The sequence below is a fragment of the Neodiprion lecontei genome, chromosome 1 (assembly GCF_021901455.1).
Source record: "Neodiprion lecontei isolate iyNeoLeco1 chromosome 1, iyNeoLeco1.1, whole genome shotgun sequence".
NCBI lineage: Eukaryota > Metazoa > Arthropoda > Insecta > Hymenoptera > Diprionidae > Neodiprion > Neodiprion lecontei.
In genome coordinates, this window is record NC_060260.1 from 39,575,830 (window position 1) to 39,599,633 (window position 23,804).

At 41.9% G+C, this 23,804-nt stretch overlaps 1 long non-coding RNA gene across 1 annotated transcript in view; it reads right to left on the reverse strand.

Annotated features, from left to right (window-relative positions):
• Nucleotides 1–22,332, reverse strand: part of LOC124292615 — a 40,550-nt gene extending 18,218 nt beyond the window's left edge. Inside the window, exon 1 of the long non-coding RNA XR_006902494.1 lies at nt 22,076–22,332. This is a non-coding gene — a long non-coding RNA (uncharacterized LOC124292615). The remainder of the gene's footprint in view (nt 1–22,075) is intronic.
• Nucleotides 22,333–23,804: the final 1,472 nt, after the last annotated feature.

Genomic DNA, 23,804 nt, shown 5'->3' on the forward strand with positions numbered 1-23,804 from the left:
GCGACGATGCGATGCGATGCGATGCGATGCGATGCTCCAGAAGTTTCCCGGTGCCTGCGGATCGATCCCCGAATGTTGATCCTAGCTTCAACCTGTACTCTAACCCAGACGATGCTTAGACTCGATCAGAATCTTTTCAGACTCCGTGGTTTTTATCTCCCATTTTACATAGCGGAGTAAATTTTTTATTAGCAACCCCCGAGATGTGTAAAGACTTTTTTTGTGTGGTGAAAAAGCGTGTTGAAGTTGGTAATGTTGTTAGAACGGTGATTGTTGAGGAAATAACCATGTTGAAATTACAGTTCCTTCGAAGTAATTATAAAGTAGATAAAATGTAAATTTTGTATCCCAATCTTTCGTTAGGGTAACGTTACTAATTTCTCTTCTGGCAAACCGCGAATCGAACCCCTTGACTACCAGTCAAACCGGCGAAACGAATTACAGCAGACAGTTTGGGAAACGGGGATAATTCCTTCGGTATTCGAATTTACACAATCAAGTTGCGAACGAGCCAAATACGTAACACCGCGTACTGTTTGACGTAAATTGATTTACCAAGTTTTCTCAAACCGTACACTCGTCGTTTCGCACGGAGAGGGTTAAGCTATTTTTAACCGATCCGATGATGGATGCCGGGATACGTTTAAAGCGATCTCGCGGGGGCGTTGCGACGCCGATGAGAAATCGTACAAGTGACTACGTAGCTACCTATAATAATGATCGCGAAGCTTATTTTGAAATGAAAATATTTACCGATATCGAGACTATTTTTCCAACCTCTTTCCTACCGGCTGTTTACAGCTGTTCGATGCGTCGAAGAGTTTCGCAAACCTCCAACGTTTCTCCGTCTCTCTTGCCAAGCTTGCACTTATTGTACGTTTCTGGATACCATTTTTTCCTGCCATTTTTAATTTAATTCTTTCGTTTTTTGCCCCGAAGAAGAAGAGGGACGCGCCGCAGCGCGCCTGGCAGTGATTGAGTCTCGGTACGTGCGGCAAGGGGAAAATATTCTCGCAGATTGGAGTGCATCGTCGCAACGAGCGAGGCCGCGCTCGTGCAGCCTGGCTGGAAAAGTTCTTATATCGCGTATACGAAAATAGAGAGAGCCGCGGTACTGCACTCGGGGAGAATTTTGGCAACGGGATCGGGCCACACGCGCGGCCTTCAAAGCGGATTTTTCTCTCCTCGCGAGGCTCGCGTTATGGCGACGGCGGCAACGAAACGCGGGGATCTTGGTGCGAATAAACGGTTCGAAGGAGTCGCTGATGAATTGATGGGGCAACGCAAGCCGCCAACTTCGTGCCGAGCTTGCGCTCCGGGCCCGGGCCCCTTGGAATCAAAGAAGAAGGCTGACGGCCGGAAGTTGCGGTATCGCCGAGTCCTACTCGCCTCGATTTCGTACGCAGCGTATGAACCACCGGTCGGCACACATCCATTTCACTCCTGGAAGGACATCGCCGCGTGACGCTGACGCACGGCTACGTCACGTTCGATGCAAATGACTTCGTTTCTCGTAATCTTTATTAGCGGCTACGTTTCTGCCATATTATGACGACACTGCGCGCGGATGAGGTATTCGACGGGAAATAAGACACAGATAATGAAGTCCTGTAGTATTATTCATGCTACCGTACGCGAAAAACTGTACATGAGGAAAATTTTGCTAATTCTTTGAAACCGTGTATAACGATGATGAATAGATCATTGTAGAGTCGTTTTATTTTTCAGAACTTGTCATTTTTCCGTTGATTCTGTTTCACGGAAACATCGTCAACTGCTCAGACAACCAGGATTGAAATCCGCGCAACCTGAAACGAAAGTAGGTAATTTCGGACTCTGTTTTACCTCCTGTTTTACCCGGGTACGGTAAAACAGGTAATCTATAGATCGATTTTGCAAAATTCCATGAGATCTTCTGAATTTTCTTTGAATTTTGCCTTGCCAAATGCCGTGACTCGGTTAATATCTTATACTCATAATCAACAGTTCCATTAATGTTGAGGAGAAATTCGCGTATCCTGGAGTAGCTGAATTAAGGAATTAATCAATTGCTACCTCATCAGCAATTCTGCACGATTTTTGGGTAATCCGATGCTCATGCGAAATCGCACACATCCATACGATAACAACTCTTCGTTTACATCAGGTTCGATATTTGTGTATAACGAAGAACCGATTCGGGGAGCAATCGACGGAAAGGCAAGCCCGCCTATTTCCTGTAATTAATTTCGCGGCCGTTGACCGATTCATGCGTGAAGTCATGCCACCACTCCGTCCTGTAATGTACAAAGGTGAGAGTAACCGCTCTGTCTTTCCGTAACTTATTACACGTGATCCGAGTTTCCCCTTTTATCTTTTTCTCTACTTCTTTCTCTATGGGCAACCAACCCACAAAATTTCACCCACACACGCAGACACTTGCAACCGAACTGCACCTTGCATGATATTTAACGAACTTGACTTATAAAAATTAGGTGATTCGACTTTGGCGAGGACCCGAATCAAAGTATCTTAAGAGTCAAATACAATACTCGAGTTCACAATATTCGATGCGTGATATCTCATACTCCGAAGTACAGAAAGCTCACGCTTCACCTCGATATAAATCACTGCACCACCGTAGTGTGTGATGCGTATAATGTGAATATGCACTCGTATAACACAACGCAAGGACTGGGGGGGGGGGATTTTAATTGCTAAATTATTACGTTCTGGAGGCATGATTCACGCGATTACACGTCCATGCTAAACTGATGCGTCCGATACGAAAGACTCCTCTGTGATGACGCTCAAGCTTGCAGGCTGAGATCCTGGTGCCGTACACTACGGACGAGTTGTTTAATGGTTATACCCAGAAGAGACCGTTCAGAATATCAGCCGCTGCTCGACCGATCCGACATCCTGCGAATCTTTTAACCACGGCTAACAACCTCGGACTCCAGATGCGTTTCTGATCACCTCCACTGATGTGTCCTTGAGAAAATGAAACGGGGGTCCTTAACTTCGTCCTTATATTCCATAGTTTCCGTGTTCTTTCTAATTCCAATCGAACAATTTACGATTAGATGATAACTGCAGAACACGCGGGTGCCAAAAATACTAGACAGAAGAAAAATGATCATCCGACTGTTTTCGTATTTCGTTATTTGATCCTGCACCTTACATCCTTTTCCAAAACCATGATTTATGAAACGAAATGTACAAAGGATGAAGAAACGTGCAGGAAACACTTCGCGCAAATATGATAATTCATTCCTCTCGGTGAATTGTTTATTTTCTATTTATTTATTTTACTTCTTCTTATTTGCCGAGAGAAGAGGAAATGGGGAGACTTTTGAAATTCTCCAAGTGTGCAGGTAACTGAATATGCGATAGAGGTCCGCATGTCTCGCCATGGTTGTATGTGTTACCTCCGGCCCGCTAATATCCTCGGTCGAAGGTGGAGAGGGTGTGTAGACTGCGGCATTGATGATGCAGCGCACTCGGAGCTAATGGACCGCATCAGACGAAACCTTCTCCGGATTTTTCACTAGGATGCATTCAACGCGGCAGACTGGCTCTCTTGACCATCACGGATCCGGGCAAAGGAGGAGTTTCAGCAGCTGGACGGATCGGTTTCTGTCTCTCTCTCTCTCTCTCTCTCTCTCTCTCTCTCTCTCTCTCTCTCTCTCTCTCTCTCTGTATCCATTCATCTTCGTCTTTCATTCTCTCTTCTCTGTGCCTATAATATAACCAAACCATACATAATGACTTGGGGAGATTGGTCAGTTGAAAATCAATATCTTTTCAAGTAGGTATCGAATCGGTATATTTTTATCACAATGGAAGAAAAAAGAATACCTATACTCACAATCAAATTGTGAACAAGTGTTTGGATATCGATATATTATTACCAATCATTTAAAAAATGTTCAACATCTATTTTACATCACTTTCTGTTTCGCTACACTGTCGTTTATTTAGTTAAGACAATTGTTTTTTTCTTTTTCGATATTGAATTCAATATTTCTATTAGCTGATCGAAATCTGTCCGCGTCGTCTAGGAAATTTAGATACCCAACGATTACAATTTGACAGGAAAAAAGTATCGTATCGTTATTCGAAATGTATAATAAAACCTATCTCCTGAACAAAGTGAGTGATTCCATTGCAAAGTATAACGAAATGATTACATTGAGAAAAATTTCTAATCGTAGTTACAGTACAAACTAGAAAAGTCCTGAACTATCTTCTGGGTACAAAATGATAATGAATTTCGTAGCGGTAACCGGAAAATCTAGTACACGTGTAATCCTATTATTTCAGATTATTGTCACTGGTCGTAACTATTGCAATAATTTAATGTTGCTGCAACGAGATTTTATTCAACTACAAAAATAGAATAGACTAAACAGCAAAATCTAATGTTGCAATAACCAGAAAATATGGCAATGGCAGGTATAAAATGACACTGATTGTAAATAATTACTTGTAAAAAATGTTCGTTTACTTATAACTTGAATAACATTCAAAATGTTATGATAACGGTTTTCGTTTTACTGGAATTTTTCCAATAACTCTAACAAACGAGAAAACCTCTCCCGCCAGAGATAATAAATGAGCGATGGTCTCTCTCTCTCTCATTTTTACTTTCGATCAGTATTATTTCATACCGTTAATTATTCGCTTTGGTCTGTTATTTTGATCTAGCTTCCGTTATCCCTTTATTATTACTAGACTATAATTACTTTTAGGTTTATATTGGATTTTTTTGTAATTCGTGCCTGTGGTCCTTGGGGAGTTAGACTCCAAGATCAAATGAATATACTTTCTCTCTCTCCCTCTCTCTCTCTCTCTCTCTCGCACCTGGTGGCGAGAATCCAGCGTGGGTTTCCAGAGCGGCGCTTAAAATCTCGGAGGAAGAAGCGAGTCGGCGTCGCCGAGTTTGGCGGAGGCAAAAGCGGGACGAAGCGGAGTCGCGGGAGGACGGCGATCGAGGGCAATGGTTAGTCCAAGGTCTTGGGTTCAAGTCTCGGTTCACGCCGCAACGCTTCCTCCCGCAAACAACAACCTCCCTTCCTAGAATAGTTCCGTAGCAGCCGATTCCGACTGCGGCTCCTCCGGGGAATTCGCGCCGCGAACCTCGGCAACGTAAACGTATGCGATAAAGAAAGGAGAGCCGATCATCGAGGATCATCCTTCGCCACCCATCTTCCGGTATCCTCCATTTTCACCCCTCGTGAAAATGTCGGACTGACGCGGAATCGGGTATACCTACGACATTTTTGTCAATCGGTGATCCAAAATCGATCGTACTTTTCATTTCGTGATACGAGATAGTCGCACGTCGAATTGCACTGAGAGAAATTTTTAGTTTCCGTTACAGCTCGGTTCTTAACTATTCGAAAAATATAGTTCTAGGTAGAAAATGAAAATTAGTTTTATCTAGTATCCGTCGCTATTCTTTCTCGTTACGATCACTGTTGCTATATTTTCGTGTAACTGTTGCGGAAAATTTAATGCTTGTGCAACGATAAATTGACGTCAAAGCCTTGTTTAACTAAAAAAGTAGAATAAACCGAACAAACTGATTTTATGTTGGAATAACCAAAAAAGGATCGACAATAGCGCAAAACGTTTACGCGTACCTCGTTTTTCCTAATTCCAACAATATTCGAACAGTTTTTTTTCAACGATACCTGTTTTACTCAATTTTTCTAGTTACTGTAACAAATGAAATTTTTCTCAGTGTAACCCGTTCAATTAGAGAAGAAAATATGGACTCAAAATGCCGTTATTGAAGTAAAGAAACACTTTTTGGACGATATTGAGATGTTTTGGAGCTGTTTCAGAAATTTGCGTTTTTCTCGCGATGTGAGAATAATTCTGCAAAATGAATAGCGGCAATCGATTTGTCGGAAAATTTTACCCCTGTTTTAAATACTTGACAATTATTCAACATGCGGTATATGTCGAGAAAATTGTAAAAAAAACGAAAATCAAGATAAATTATATCATACGATATTTTCTAGAAAAATTATGTACAAGAATAAAAAATACTGAAATTCATGTTTTATTTTAAGTCACTGGGGAAAAATCTGAAAGATATCGTTGATTTTACACATTTTTTTGCACTCTGGAATACCTCATTTTATTCGAAATGATAATTTTCTACAACTCCTCTTCACCACCTTTTTAAAACGATATTCGTATCTGACTATGACATGTGAATAACAAAATGAGCCATCGCATAAAGTGAAACTAGACGAAAATTTACTAAATTTTTCGCCATTTCAAATTCACCCGAATGGAAACATCGATTTCAGTAAGCTTTTGCTAATTATAATTTCCATACATTTTGTTCTCGCATGTTTTAAAAGTAACAAAAAAAAAGTATCGATTCCGGCTTAGAAATCTTTTCAAGTGTACATTAGCCTTAATTTTTTTCCTCCAAATTAGATTTTCGCCTATCACATGAATGTTTCTACCGTGTTGCTGTCTTACCTCATTACGAATGATTCACCAAACAAGAAATCGCGATTACAATCAATAATTCGAGTACAGAGACGTAAATTCAACTGTTTGTTCCTTTTCCAAAAGCAAATCATGAGTAAGCTGAACGGTATTTATTATCCGTTGGAAAAACACGTTCTTAAAAGTGCCCACATATAGATAGGTCTGAAAAAATGCAACAAAATTTTTATGTCCTCACGTATATCATACACGCGCATGTGCAGCCTTTTGATACGCAGTATTATTTCGAGTTATTTCACCGTATAACGTTTCGAGTTACGATCAAGGTCGATGAAACGAATGTCCACCGATACTTTCAACGCCGCTTACTCGTGAAATATCGTCCGTAAGAATGACTTCAAAAGAAGTTTAACTTCTTTCCGGGATGGTTAATCGATGTATCATTTTTTCGAACCCTTCGGACGCCACAAAGTCGAGAAACATCGAGCAGAAGAAGATTAAACGCGATATCGCGCAGCCTCGATGAACGTGGAACACGATTGGCCGTTCGCCAGCTGATCGTGAGAGCCGTAAGTTGATTAGCCGACAGAGCCACGTGCGAACGAATATATTATAAAGTAGAGGAAGACCCGCGGGTCGGGAGGAAATGGATAGAAGAGGCGAGTTAGAAAGATAAATACAAAATAAGCCGATAAATAAACTCGGGCCGAACAGCAAAATAAGAAATCAACGGTGAAAAAATATTTCACAGTCCAAGACGATGCGTTTAGAATTTGACAAAGTAATCCTTCGTTTGTTTTTTCAACTTTATCTAGTCCGGTTCTGTGACTAAATACATCAACTTCCAACATTCAATTCGAATAAAAAATGTTTTCCAGGGTTATTTGGTCACTCTATTTTGATCATGAATAGTTTCATAGATTCTCAGCTGAGGTTCGATACTCCGGGTACTGCTTGACAAAAATGACGACAAATAATGGATTTTCGATTAAATCGATTATTTTTCAAACTCGATAAATCGCACGACTCGATTATTTTTCCTCGCGATCCGTTTTTGTTTCTTACTCCTACGTACGACGCAATGCCATATCAATTTATGTGATTTATGTATCGATTATTATCATTGTCTTACTTAATGAGTATACTTATTTGATATAACAAGTGAAAGATGAATGAATATTTTCACCTGAAATAGAAAAATATTTTGAACGAAACTATAAATTATCAAAAAACTTTTCCGCTATTAAAACTACAAACTGAAATTTACGAAATTTTGGTTTCCAATGCACCGTTTAAAAAAAAAAAACGACACGGTCGATTAATTATTACCGTTTCAATCGAGTCGTGTTCGATTATTTTTTTCGTAATCGATGATCGATGCATCGATTATTTTTAGCCAATTAGCCATCGCCGCAGTGCTTGTCGACTAATTCCGGCGAGCGTAAAAATTAAAAACATACATCGCATGTACTCCGGCGTGTAATTCGCACGGATTTTGACGCACTGCGCGGGAAGAAGCCGGAATCCGAGCAACGCTGTTTCGCAAACCAAAACGCACCGAGTACACGCAGAAAAGTGTTTGTAACGTGCATAAATGACAGAGAGACAGACGTTTATCTCTACCGTAGAGACAAGTTCCCGTAGCCGGAGAGTTTACGTACTCGGTGGTGACTCGGTTTGGGCGATCCAACCGGCGTGCAAGCACGTTATTACACGTGTATGTATAGGTGGAAGATAATTTTATTATATTGCGGTAGGTACGCGGAGCTCAGGCTAAGGCAAGGAAAACTGGTAGAGTCGAGAATTGGCGTAGGTGCATTTCGCGCGTGCAGTGTGGAGTATCGATATGCGGCAGATCGGTACTTGGCGTATCATGCGTGTGTCGTTACATTGTGTCCGTGTGCGCGCGTGGTGGTCGAAGAGCACGGAGAGATTTTATAATAAGAATTGCGCACAAATTGAAATGTTATTGAAACGCGTGTATACGACTGTCGTAAAACTGGAAATAGTTATCCCAGGCCAGACGACCAGCTCGAGTTGTTGAACGTAAAGTATTTTTGTTGGCGCAAAACGCAGGTTCAAGTACCCGGCCGTCCTCGCGGCTTTGAAAAAATGTATATCTTTAAGCGGTGATCGTTGCACCGCAGCCTCTCTCTCGTGCCTGAATTCTCATGCAAGCTCTTTCGAACTTCGTCGCGAATCGTGAACCTCGATTTTCAACACTCGAATAAAATGCTGCGACGTTTTGCCGGCGAACGTCACGGGGAATCTTCCGCGACAAATATTACTATTAATTTATCCGAAAACTTCCGGTTATTTGGGCTTTTCCACAAATTGCTGTGTATAACTACTTGACTGCGGCGATACTTGACCGTCGCGATTTATAAAAATATTACACAGAAATAGATTGGACGAAAATTTTACCGCCGAGAAACTTGACGTGGTGTAACTTCAACGGCAAGAATTTAGGAGGCGTAATTGGCACGATTCCACATAATTGATCTGAATATATTGGGAGGAACAATTTTGCGCTGATACGCATATTGACAATAATCACTAGCTGTTTGGAATACTGTAATAAGCTGTCTAGATATACTAGATCAGCACGGTTACAAATTTTTTATCGCAAGTTCGGTAACGAATCCCCAACATATTTATAGAGTAATTGAATTATAAGCCGAGCTCTCGGTTCGTTTGAACTGCAACGATTCTGGGTATCGATGAATCGAACCTCCTGAATGGCTCTCCAATTTGATGAGAATATCTCAACCCTCGAAATGAAATTCCCTGATTGTTGCATTGATCAATCAATCTGTGAGACAAATTGAATATACATCGTTAAGGGGGGGCTCTGGTGAAGTTTTTTTAATATCGGTGTTTTGGTTCTTGGAACGACTAAAAAAGATATGATCAAAAATTCCTTCCAAAAATATTTAAATTATGATACCATATGTTCTGAAAAAAAAATTCAATCTTCTGCGATGAAAGTTTATGCAACAAGGAATTTTTGGCAACCGTGCGCTGGAAATTTCCTGCCAAAATTTCCTTGCGTTTACACCGTCATCGCAGAAGATTGAAATTTTTTTCACGACATGTACTGTGATGATCTAAATTTTTGTAGAAGGTATTTCCGATCACATCCTTTTCAGTCATTTGAAAAACGGAAAACTCGATACTATCGAAATATTACCGGAATTCAATCAATTCAATTCCCTTGTAACCGGACGCATTTTACCGACTTAAAAACATCGCCTTGCAGCTCACGCGGTATTCTATAATTCACGAAGAAGGCAGCACCCTCTACACAGATATATAATACCTCGCAGATTGGGATGAGAAAAAAAGCACACACAAATAAATAAATTTTGCAGTTAGACCAATTGCAGTTAATTTTACCGCAATCAACGATGATTGTATGGACAGCGCTTGCAGTCTGCGGTTAGTAATACTCTGTTATTGTACGACCGCGCACAGGGATGCAATAAAATTCATTGATGCAGTGCAGGTTATACCGGCGACATTACAGCGCTACGATAAAATTTACTGCGCGTGTGTTTACCATGCAATGAAAAACGGGGATTATCGGGTTAAACTCCCGAAGTGTTCATTACAGACCTTCGGAAATTTAATAATTTCTCGACAATCACTATCCTTCTACCCGTAAGCGAACGCAGTTGCGTACATACCGATAGGAAACGGCGTAACTTGGCAGGCTTTGAGTGCCAACCGACTGCGCATGCGCGAAACAATGGAACTCTATTGGTCAGCGTGTTCCTGCCGCGGCAACATTCTCGTCCGCAAAGCAGGGGAGCCAACTTAACGAACAAACGTTAGTTACGTCGAGTCGTGTTGCAGTCACCGGTCGTCGGTCAGTTGGCAATAAAACCTTGCCAATCGTCGTCGAATCACTGGATCATCGACTGTCCGATTGCGAGACGATCCGCTTGTACCGAAAAAAATTCTCATCACCTGCGTGAACGCCTATAAGCCGAGTTCTTGAGTTGGCCAGCCTGCGCGCAAAGACGAGGAATCTCGCGCACGCGCGATAAATCTGTAAAGTTTCACAGTTTCCTCGCGTGTGTTACGATGGAAAATCTGCTCCCTCCATAGCCTTGCAATATACCAATAGTTTAGAGTCGTTACTCGGGCGAGGCAGCGTCCCCGGAGGGAGGCGATAGTTTTTCGTATTTACTTGAGTGCCAATTTTGATTATCCCTGAGTGCCCTCGCAGCGGACCGACGGGTACCAATTTTAAATCGGGAAACAGAAGCCAACAACCCGAGAGCAAGGCGAGCTGGCGAACGCCTGGAGCTCGGAGAGTCGAGGCGTCCGGTTCTTCTTTCGACCTCCGTTCCAAGGGCAAGAGCGGGAGGCCGAGAGCCTTGCCTTGCCTCGCTCGGTTCTACAGCCAATAATTCTGCTCAAATTTACGGCTTGTTTGGAGGGTAAATTGCGCTGTGAGTATGAGCAGCGTAGGTATATACGCAGCGCGCCGAGCGCAGCGCGTGCTTGCTAATTCATCGAGGTGTGCGCTGCGCTCGGAAAGGTGCGCCTTCGTCTTTTCCCCTGCAGCAGGTAAACCACTCAGAGGCTCTCCGTTAAACGCACTCTGACGCAGGTGCCGCGACCTAGCCTTCGCTGAAAAAGGTGATACCTAACCGACGCGCTGTGACGATAAACGCAGGAATACCGCGTATGTGTAGGTATGTGTACAGAGGGTCCGGTGTAATTTTAATTACGGCTCATTACTCATCCCCTGTAATTACCGCGAACCGTGTAAACTTTTTTACCGGTCTAAGTACACGGCGCTACTTCTTCGCTCGGTTTTTCCGCTCAAACCGGGGCTCGGCATCGGGCTTTTTTCCATGGAAAAATCATGAACTCGACGGCTTTTTTTATCGCCAGTGGTGTTTAATACTGACGGAAAGATCGTTCGAAATTTATGTCTTTGTACACGTTGGTAAAATCAGAGTTGCAGGTCTTGGTTGCATGTTCGAATGGTCGATCGGAGAACGAGTTGTAATTTATTTACTATGCTTTTAGATTCCCCCTCCGTATGGATCCAATTGCTAAATCGAGTATATTTGAAAGACTCTGAAATCGGGACGATGATCGAGGCGGTAATTGCGTATTATTATAATGTATTTTAACAACGATCAAAGCTACTGAGACGCTCGTTTAAACCAATTTGGAATTGCGATGATTGATTAACGAGTTGTTCGACTACCTTTACGCGTCCGTTGTAGCGGCGTCAGAAAATCCGTGCAGCCGAAAATTGACTACGGAAGTCGTGTGAGATCGCTTTGAAACGGGAATTTTGATGACCCGAATGTATAATCAGGAAATTAAAGTAAGGTTGGGTTAGGTTGGGTTATTATAAAGAAACGTTTTTAAAAACATCGCTGACTTGCAAATTTAGAATCGCTCCGAAGGAGTGTTCGGTTCGCAAAATACGATCGTGATTTTCCGTGCATCATAGTCTCCAGACTTTCAACTACACGGTGGGCACATTTAAAAACAAAAAAAAAAACTCCGTACATTTCCAGGTTTTCCAGGACCTCAAACCTAGTTTTCCCTGACATTATTCCAGTTCCAGTAAGTCAGTAAAACCTAAATCGTTCAGCTTGTTAATTCTATATCCGGTTCAATTTCAATTCAAATTGAAGAAAATTATAATGTACAAAAAAGTCAGGTCAAGCCAATTTGTTTTCTCGACGAAAGAAAGTAAATTCGTTACCTCAAAAAATCATTTCTAATTCCCACGATGAAAAACTGATATTTTCAGTTTTTTCCATTACCAAACTAAAAAATCCCCTGACAATTTCGAGTTTTCCAATTTTGTGGCTACCCAAAATTAATTCTGAAGTTGCGAAATAAAATTTTTCTCGAAAACATTCGACCTCCGATTCCCAACCACGCGAAGAACTCTGACTGTTCCGGTCTCCACGGAGTCTGAGATCTCGATACCGCGTTCAGCCGTTTGTTTGTTTTTCTTTCCCCCCCGTGTCGGAGGAAAAATCACCGGCCGGATTTCAACGAGGTAAGAAATCGACGGCAAGACGCGTTGCAAACGTCACGAGATCGACTTTAGGACGGCCGTCAGTCTATAAAAATAAAGTTGAAGGCCCAGAGCTGCGAGCGCGGAGGCATTAAATGCACGGAGAGAAACTTCCCGCGTCACCCGAGAGAGTCTCTCTCTCTCTCTCTCTCTCTCTCTCTCTCTCTTGGGAGAATCGCGCGCGGCGTAGGTGTGAGCGATGAAACTGACCTGCGCAACGCCTCGAATACCGGCGCTGCGCTAGATCCGTGGGTCCCGATAGCGCAGCGCGCAGCGCGCAGCGGAGGCATCAGCGTATCGCCGATTCGCAGGCCCGAAATGACGCGCATCTCCGCGCGCAGCAGCGCAGCAGCGCTGTCTGCGCTAACGCCGTTTGGGCCGCCCCTGACGGTGCGCGTCGCGCGTTAACGGTGCTAAAAACGCGGATCATGCCCCCTCGAGTCGCCTCCTAATCCCGACGGCAAACGAGATTTGATAAGGCGACCTTGGTCGCCCGGCTCCCGCTTCGCGAGACCGTAAACCTCGAGCCCGAGTCCGTCGACATCCGATTAACATCATCGCTCGAAGGGGGAAGAGGGGGGAGGGCAAAGCCTCCGGCTCGACTTATTTTTGCGTCGTTAAAAATGTTGGCTAGCACTTTTTCCAAGGTGGGGTTCGGAAGGTGGGTTCTCCGCAAAGGACGAGGGTCGAGATGTGAAGAACGTTTTTCCAAAAGCTCAAATTTTAATGATAAAATTTGTAAATGTGGGGAGGCGAAGTTCGTGTGAAAATGTTAAAATACAGATACGCGATGTATGGGAAGACGTATCGTAGAAACGTCGGAAATCTAAAATATACTGAAACACGAATACAAAAGTGAAAATCTATGATGTGGTCAATGCATAAACAGTTAAAATGTAGAATTGATAGAATTCTTCTACATCTCAGTTTTCGACATTGCCACTTTTTCACATACCTTTATTTCGCGTCTTCTGATATTTTGAAATTCTGTTCAACAGATTTTCGGATATTAAAAAATTCTGTATTCCGACCATTGCATCGTCTGGCCATTCCACTTTTTGACCTCTGACCATTCGTTGCATACATAGAAGTTCATCGCGTTTCTTATATCTGTACCAATGTTTAATCTTGAGTTACAGATTCGATTAACGGTGCGCACTGAGACTTTAATCTGGACCGTTAAATCGAATTCGGACGCTCTAGCGCGCTGGCTTATTCCTCAATACGAATCTTGGTGGCAACCTAACGGCTTCCATAATCATCGCGATCTCTTGTCCGAATTCTTCACGTACGATCATTTATGCCTAGAATCAGCGTGCAGCACAGCCTCTCTGCTGTTATCTTTCCAGAACAAATCGCAATACACGTAGACGTACGTCCTCTGACCCGCAATTAGGCTTCTCGATTATTAATGAGCGGTGTCATTGAATTTGACATTCATAAAGCAAAGTACGCTGCACTCGTCTTAATATCGAAACAGGTTTTCGGCATCGTTACGTGACGATACTTCAATATCATATTTATTTATTTTCTCTATTTTCTCTCTACGCAATACATCATACATTCGGCTAAATGGATTTTCTACCGAGTTATGCAAACGGATGCTGCAGATAATTACAATTAGCTTAAAGAATCAATCACGATTACCGAGCGATCGGCAGCCTCGTCTTGACCCCGTGAAATAAATTCAAAAGGGACGCGGATATCGTAAGACGAAAACCTCACAAGCATCGCGTCGAGCGCATTACGCTGCAGCGGAGTAAATTATCATCGGAGATAATTTTATCCGGTTATCTCTCCGCCCGCCATGCCGGCAGGTTTATCATCGCACGGAGACGGAGCTCGAGTGAGTAAATTATGCGTTTGGCCGGCTGTTTTTAGCGTTCCTTATATTAGTCAATGCCCGCCGCGTCGAGTCAACATCGTCACGGAATCGCAGACGAGGGACAGACGGTTGGTCCACAGAGCGCGAAAGAGGTTATTAACAAGTCAAGTTTTGTGTGCTCGCGCGAGATTGACGCAGAGTTTTTAATTAATGCGAGCGATTAAACGCAACCTGTATTTTGCTCGTGAAAAACAAAATTCGCACGGAGATGAGATAATTTCGATGCGAAATTTAACCGATGATATAACAAATCCGACGATCGTACGATCCTGCGGTTTGAATCACCGCCGCATTTCGCAGCTCAGTCATCGAGATCGAGTTCGATCGATAAGCCGATCGGCAAAGATCATCCGTAAAATACCATTAACAATGATTTACTACCGTTCGTTTCCTGATTGGCCAGTCTCGCCATAAGCCGATCTTTGGTCTCGTACTTGACCCTGGAGACGATTGCTTTCCTGCAACGCTCCACGAAGCTGCGGACATTACGCCGAGTATGCAACGTAGGGATATCACGTATGCATGTAAATAGAATCGACTTGACAATCCGAAAAAACATCGTCGAGGGGAAAAATAACGGTATGCGGTTCGAAAAACCGTAAACCGTCGGTGTATTTGACGAGGCAGAAATAATCTCCTCTGCAATTCGAATGAGGCATCTTGACTCGAGAAGAGTCGGCTCTTTGACAGTGACTCTTGAAATCGTGAAAGCGTGTATGATGTTGAACAGAGAATCTGCCGATGAGAGCGAGGCTTGATTTTCTGCAACTCTGTTTTCTGTTCGATCATTTCTCACTAAAATTCGCAGCCGCGTTTCGCTTGCGTGTCGTTTTAATAACTGTTGAAATCGTTTCAGCAGCTGCGGCAAGCGAACAAAAAAAAACCTCCTCAGGGCATGTCTTGCGTACGTTGCCTCTTTACTGAGCTACAAAATTCCGGAACGGCTGAAATTATTTTCGTGTGTTAATTTGATTGGGAAAATGGAAAATTGCGTTCAGGAACAACTAAATATGGACACTGAGTGCTCAAGTTATAACAGACGTTGGATTTCCTCTTTCTACAACTATCAAGCATGTGACTTTGATAAGATATTGCAAAAGCACGATAGAAACTCCGCATCAAAATTACAGGATCGGCCAATTCGACATGGAAAAAAACTGCGTGTAAATACAATCTTGATAATTTTGTTTTCTCGTTCTTTATATCAGATTCAATAATTAGGAGGTGTATACGGATTATCCGCGTATCGCAGGTATGTGGCGGCTTTCGTCCGTGATAACTGATAAAAGAAAACCGTTCTCTTCCACCTCTGATTTCCGAAAATTCATCAATACGTGCGAGTGCGAGATGTTTTACGTTATATTATACCCTACGTATATTATACGTATTATGTGTACCGACTTCTTCTCGGAAGAAGCTGAAAAATTAAGAGGTACGAGGAACTCCGCGTGCCGTTCGACACGCACGTTCATTACACTGCTCGAAACGTGTATTTCATAATCCACGATTCTTCGGATCGTCGATCGACGCACGGAAGCTGCAATATGCGGCATTATTCTATACAATCTGCAATAATCTCTCTGTACGTATCGTACGTACCGGCGATCGTAACGAAACTGTACTTTACACATCTCGGAAAATTAATAGAACAAACCTTACACGCAAGGCTGTATCAATTTTTGTATCAACTAACGATAAGTGTGATGAAAGTAAACATTCGTGCACGGTTTGCTCGTTTAACGACGATTTTTCAATTTTATTACGCACACGGGTTACATTGCAATAATATATGATCGCGGAATAACTTGTCTAAATTATTTTGAAAAAAAAAAAGTGACACGTATGTACATAAGTATTACACGTAGGTATGTAATGTATGATCGATAAGCGATACGGAGACGTGTACGTACATAGAAATTGTACAAAGACGCAAACAAAAAATACCATTAAAATCGTAAACGAGACGATGATAAAAACTATGAAAAAAAAAAATATACATTATTCTTTTCGAATGTAAAGGAAAAGGAAGAAAAACCATTCCGACAAAACTCCGTGACGCGCAATCGATGTTCTCCTCCTCGGTCGCCCGAGTTAACCGTAAAAGATCGAACAACGACGAAAAGAGTGAGAAAGAGAGAAAGAAGAAGGAGATCACGTTGCTGTATCGTCGACGCGCGATGGCCATGCGGGGGTGGGAGGGCGGTAAGAAAGAGAGAAAAAGAGAGTGTGAGTGAGAGAGAGAGAGAGAGCCGGTCCTATAAAAAGCTATCACGCCCTGACCTCCCGCAACTTTGCTTCGCTGTCAAGATTGGGTTGTATTGGTATACGTATACGTATAATACGTAAGCGCGTATGCACGCCGACGGGCGACGTGTGCCTGATGCTCGAGATACGCGCGTCTCTCCTCTGATTCCTCCCCCCCACTTTCTCCAAAATCCGCCTTCCTTCTCTGCCCGCGGCTGCCGCGTTCTCACATCTCTTCCCGAGAGTTTTCTATAACATACGGGTGTATCTAATAAATCGACGATTTTCTACTTTTTTTTTTCAAACCAAATACAAGTCGAAAATATTGTTTGAAATGACGAGAGAAAAATACTGTTCAAGTTTGACCACTTGATATTAATATTTATATGCGGATCATCGCGATTTTTTATCTCGCATTTAAATAACGCGGGGATATTGTTTTCGTTTTTTTTTATTTTTTATTTTTTCGACGTTGGAACTTTATAACTCGTCAACGCATCAGCGTTACTGATAAGACCGCAACGTATTTTTGTAGGAAATTGAACGCTCTGTGAAAACGATTGTTTTTTTTTTTGTTTATCATTTCGTGATAAATCTGTTCTTTTATTGACGTTTGACCTTAAATAAATTTTCGAAATACTGGACTTGGCATAAAATAATTGGAGATCTTTTTTTGCAGAGCGTTCAATTTCCCACAAAAATACGTCCTGGTCTTGGTTGACGAGTTATAAAATTCGAAAGTTAACAAGAAGGAAAATTTTCTCATGTTATTTAAACGGGAAATAGAAAATCGCCATAACGCACCTCTAGATATTAATATTACGAGGTCAAACTTGGATAGCATCCTTTTTCATAATTTGGAACAATATCTTCGGATTGATTTTGACAAAAAAAAAAAAAAAACCAGTCGATTTTGTCGATACAGTCTAACAAACATATATATATATATATATATATAATATCGTATAAACTTATAATGCTTGAGACAAACATGACGCAGCAAACGGTCGACATCTGGCGTTTCGGAGAGTTGTATTGGTATTTGTGTATGGAATAAACGTATCCGTGTAATAACGCGCGAGAATCGCTGCGTGGGAGAGACGCCTAGACGTTGCAAATTTATGCTGCCGAAAATTTCCACCTCTTCTATAAGACGCCGCCGCACCGCAAACGTTCCGCGCGGTGTGCCGTCAAAGAAAGAAGAGAGTGAGTGGAGAGAAGGCGAGACTCGTCGTGCGCGTGGCACGTAGGATAGAGTCGGAACCTGAGGGCAACCGGGAAGAAGAGAGAGAGAGAGGGAGAGAAAAGCGTTTATTAAAGAGAGGGAGAGAGAGAGAGAGAGGGAGAGTGGCTGAGTTGGTTTGCTGGTTAGTTGTTAGAAGTTTGCAGGGATCGCGTTAGCAGATACAGAACTGTTGCAAAAAATAAGAAGGAAGGAAAAAAGTTGAGAAGGAAAACGATTGAAAAAAATTCTTCGAGAATAAAAAACATTGTAGGTAATAGTATGAATATAATAATGATACAGATATGCAAAAAATTGTACAAGGAGTAAAAAAAACACAACCGTATATGCGCGTTGTAATACGTATGTGTATTACATGTACCTATGTGCGTATGTGTGTATTATTTTGTCGGAACCTAGTTATTTTTATACGTGATGAGAAGAAAGAAAAGTAGAAGATAATCGATTGGATAATTGAATTTTTACCAATGTATTTGAATAATTAGTAAAACACAGAAATGAGTTTGATTCGTACGAACTTGACGAATGGCAGAATGAAAAATTTTCTTGTTATTATAAGTACATACATGTCGGGTGATTGGTACGATACAGCAGAGATGTTAATAATTATTATACGTATATATACACATATTCTGTCTTCTTCTTTTTTTCTTTTTCTCTTTTCCTTTTCCTTCGATTTTAAACTGAACACAATTGAATAAATTTACATAATAAAGTTTGTGTGGAGCGTATGAAAATCTGGAATGTTCAAAAAACACGCGTAATGTGTGAAACATCTTGTGTGACAATCGAATAAACGGTTATTTGCTGTCTTCGTCGATGGAAATAAAACACGTTATTTATCACCTACACGTTGAAGGCATAAATTGATTGATAAAGAAACGGACGTTGATGGAAAATTTTGAGGAAAAGTATAAAATTACGAACACTTTAGCGATATGCGACGTTATGCATAATCTATCGTATGGATCGAATTATGCGCACCGTAATCACGTTAGTAAAGAATACCGGATTATTTTATTTCTGGCTCGCGCGTGTTGCACACATACATTTATGTTATAGACGCGTGACTCGGTATTACATCAGACCAGTGATATCATTACGTTAGGCACTGTGTGCGTGTGTATCTGTATAAATATATGAGTTTCCATGTGGTAATTTAGCCTGGCATAAACGGAACGCGGAACCCGGATCGAAATCCCGAATTTCTTTAACATAAATACCGTGGGATTTTCTTCAGACAAGTATTAAGTTAGTTAGAAATAGAAAAAATACTCTCCAAAGTTCATACGGGTGTGTAAATTCTTGCAAAATGGGTAGGAAAAAGGAGAACCATCGGAATCCGTTGCAGGCGAGCAACGCTGGACAAAGTTCAGTCGCTAATTTTCTCCGTAATGACCGGCGTGTTCGCATCGAGAATATTAGAGTGCCGACACTGGAATGAATTTTAAATCTCGGTAGTTGTTTCCTGAGTTTTCGGACAGCGTAACATGCGAATATGCGTTATGTAACTAAATATCACGCATCCAGCGCGTTAACTCTATTCATACAGGTGAGTGAACCGTTGAGAAAATATACAAGTACGCGTAGACACGTAGAGGCGATATTCGCAAGTCTCGAATGCTCGGTTCTCATGCATTCGTCGAAGGTGAAATAATGGCCGAGCAATTCTTGCCGCAATTTTGTTGGTCGTGAAGCGAAGCCCGATAATTGGTAAACACCGCGAACGATAGTAGAGCCGAAATAAAACGTCAAGCGGTATCCGAGCGTGACGGTCAACGGCCGCCATATTAATTAACTTATAGCGTCCGAATCTGCAGCCTGTCAAACATTGTGCAAATATTTTCGCAGCAAATTTTTGCCGCCAGTTTGCACCTGACCTACGATATTTCGCGATGCGGTCGAATCTCGATCCGTGATAAAAGTCTCGGCGCGAATCGATTCCAATTTTGCGGAACTCGTTAGATTTCGGCAATGCGGCTTTAACCGCTGAATCTAATGGCACGTAATAAAGACTAGAAACACCTTTCAACGCTATAAAATATAGCGTAACGCAGCCGTGAGGATCGGCCTTGAACAGCCTCTCGCACACACGCATGCTCCGTGTTTGTCCGTGTTCGACGTTTTCGCGGATCCGCGCTCGCTAGCTCGCGACCGGGCCTCGGTGGAAGGACAACTCGCCGCAAATAATTAAGCGTGTATGAACCAGCAACAACAAGTTCCTCGGTCGAGTCCTCGGCATAATATTAACTCACGCCCCGATCGCTCGCAATCGGTGATGAGGTAAACCGAACGAATTAAGAGCGACGGTCGAGTTACAGCGATTCGTTGTATACATTTTCCGGCAAACGTTAATAAATCCCCGTTCCAATTCAACTCTGTTGTAGGTTAGGAATGTGGAACAGGAGCGGAACGATAGAATTATTTTAGGAATGTGGAACAGTAGAGGAACGATGGACGGAATAGGAACGTGAAAGATAAGAGGAACGATGGAATATGTCAGATAAGGGGTTATAAGTGGTCAGGATTTTTCAAATTCGATTTTATTGAAATTTCACTTTCGTAATGTACATATATTTACGTATATATACAGAAAATTTCACGTCGATCCGACAAATATTCTCCAAGTTGCGCGCGCATTTGGAAAGACGCCCCGGAGCGGTTGAAAATACTTGTGAAACTTTGAACGCGTTTTTCTCACAACCATGTTTTCAAAGCTGGTGAGCAAGATTTCTGGAAAACGAGCGAAACGATTAGTCTCAAATATTTACACAAGCTTTATGAATATATTTTTCAGTCCTTGGTCGAAGGTTTTTTTATCGCCAGGAAATATTTTCCATTTTATAAACAAACTAAGGGGTCAATTGTTGTGAAAAATCGAATTTGTTTTTTTTTTTTTGAGAAGCCGCCGTTTTGTTGAAAATTAATAGCTTGCTTATTCTTTCGATTAAAGACCAGACAACACCTTGTATTAGCTAAATCTTTTTTGTTTTTTCAATCGGATGATCCAGTCTAGAGATATCTTGCTCACCGCAAGACGCCTTTATTTAGAGGTGCTTCCGGAGATCGGCTATATCAGCTTTAAAAAGATCATTATTTTCAAAGATAAATAATATCGGAATAAAGTTCAATGCTACCCCGATATGTAAATGAATTTTTATATCAACAAATCGAAGCGTCTCTTCGCGAATAATCCTTGAAAAATCGCTTTTTTCGTCCTCCTGACCAGGTATAACCCCTGAAAAAAGGCGGGGCGAGGACGCGACGTTCACATTTACAGCATCGCGTGGCTCATTAAACTTGTTGATATTAATTAGCGACTCGATCGCTGCATCTCCCCGGCTGGACGAGTCCTTGATGTTTGATTTTTTGAACCCGTCAGTCCCTGTGTTAAAAATGAAACTCGAAAGAAGATCGCGTCGCGACATTTTTCAGCCTCTCCACCTCTTCAACCGTAATCTTCCGCTATCTTCAACGAATAATTCCAACCGTATAATTTTCCCCATTTGTCAGCGTCGGCTGTGACGACCTCCGTTAAATAGCGGCTCGTTCCTGGCTGTCGACGCGGCGTAAATACCCGCCTAGATACATCATCCACAGGCCGCAGAGCTCTACGGTCGCGTATCCGCGATGATCCTCCAGCGATTCGAACCTCGGTCCCGGGTCTCAGGATATACGGAGGCCTTCGCTCTGTTGCCGCTGGAAAATATGCGACCTCGGTACTCGCGCCGCGGACCGAAAGAACGGCTTTGAACCTCGTCGGGCCCACGATAAACAGAACCTTCGTCAATCCTCGTTTCCGGTTACACGACGGGACGAAATTCCCGCAGCTGCTCCTTCATTCGGGGCGCCGAGAATGCGAACGTGACGATAACAACGTTGAGTGATGTTTGTTCAAATTTGCATTAATTAAAATTTCACAAGAAAACTGGCAATTGCAATTATTGAACCATCTATGATCCATAACTCGTTTGGCTTGATGGGTTTTTTTACAGTTAAACATGACCTTTTACAGCGGTTTATAATTGTTTATATGGTAACAAGAACGAGTAACCGATATTCAAAAGTAACGAGTAAAATAATGTTAGATTTCCCGGTCACAGGTGCAGAGTTAATTTTTATATCGTACCCAAAAGCGTGGTTTTTTTTCTTCTATCAAGATAAAAAAAAATAAATAAATAAATATTCTTACCAACAACGCAGATCAACCGCAACTAGAAAAATTTTCTAGAGTCTGGATGCAAGCGAGCACTAACAATCGGTACGCGGAGTGCCTCCCTCCCTCCCTGCCTCTCAAGGAACGTTCACTCCTCGGGTTTTGAATCTAGTGAACTCTTTGCGGTCGAGTCACGACCGGCCGAGACGAGTCACGGCAAGTCACGCGTACGTATTACGTTATTCCTCTATAGCGGTCTCGGAGTGATTCGCGGACCGAGCAAAGCGAGTCGGTCGAGCTCGAGCGAGTATATGAGAAGGGAAGAGAAACACCAGCGAAAGAACCAACACAGATTTAAAGGGGGGGAAAAAAAACACCGTCTTGCTCGAACCTGGCAATGAATTTATATTTATTTTAACCTTTTTTTTTACACTGGTGATCCTTTTTTCTTCTTTCTTACCTCGCAATGCTCGTGTATACATACATATATACATGTATGTATATTATAATGTATTATTGTTATATTCGTATATTCTACTCGACGGCACAATTCTTTTTGTTCATTTGTTCTTTTCACTGTGCATTTCGATACCTATGTCGTGTGCAGAGGGTTTCGTTGCAATGTATTAATGGTTGAATTCGTAACGATTTCTTACATCGCGATTAGTTAGAATATAAATATGGAACGCGTGAATCACGCAGCTGTGTGTAAGGCAGTTACAAGATGTATAAGATTGCGGTAAAGTGAAACAAGGAAATGATAAGGAATAAATTACGAGTATGTGTATTCCTTTTCGTATATGTTAACGGCACTGGGGCTTCAATAATCGTTCGGTACTTACGTGTACAGGAAATACAAATTTAATCACATCTTCTGATATATCCGGTGAAACCGGCTTTAACTTATATATACTCGTATTTCGCCGTTACGAATCATCTGGTGTACAGTCACGGAATAATTCTGGAAGATACTTGTCGATACGTATGAAAAAATTTCATCATTCTTCCAAGTTTAACCGGGCTTTTAAACGTGCCTTAACGAAATTAACGTACTAGAATCTATTTCGTTTTTTTTTCTTCTTATTTTTATTCTTTCTATTTCGCAATCCAATGTTGAAAATTATTTACAACCGAATGCAAGTTATAGAATTATCCCAGATGCATGACATTGCTCTATACTGATCTCGGTGAATAACATTAACCGCTGTCAATAAAGCAAATAATTCACACCTCTTGCGTTATTATTATAATTATATACATGTGCTTACGTATCTACAACACATACATATTACAGACTCCGCACAAAGTTGTAACAACCGGCAATTGTTACATCGTGAATTTCGTCAGCGAGAAAAAACGAGCAGTAAAATATCGAGTCGTCAACCTCGATCAATAATCAAGTAAAATTTGTGCTCGAACAGTGTTGGAATCTAGGATTTTTTTACCCGCACGTATCAAGTGCCATAATTTCGGGGATAGACGCGATGAATTAAGGTTGAGGACGCGCGTAATAACGCGCGATGAGAAAATCCGTGTAAACCGAGCAAGCGTGGAGGACCTGCGACTTTTCCATTATACCTTACGCCCGGAGCCAGGTGAGCGTATATATCAAGGACTCTTCACGGTTGAGATACTGACGCGGCCTAGGTTATCCGACCGATGTTCAACGTTAAAAGGTGTGTGCTAAGGTGATTCTTTCGCCAGGCTGCTCATTTAGCCGCGTGGCCAATAGCGCGTTGCATGCACAACTCGGCACGTGCTTCAG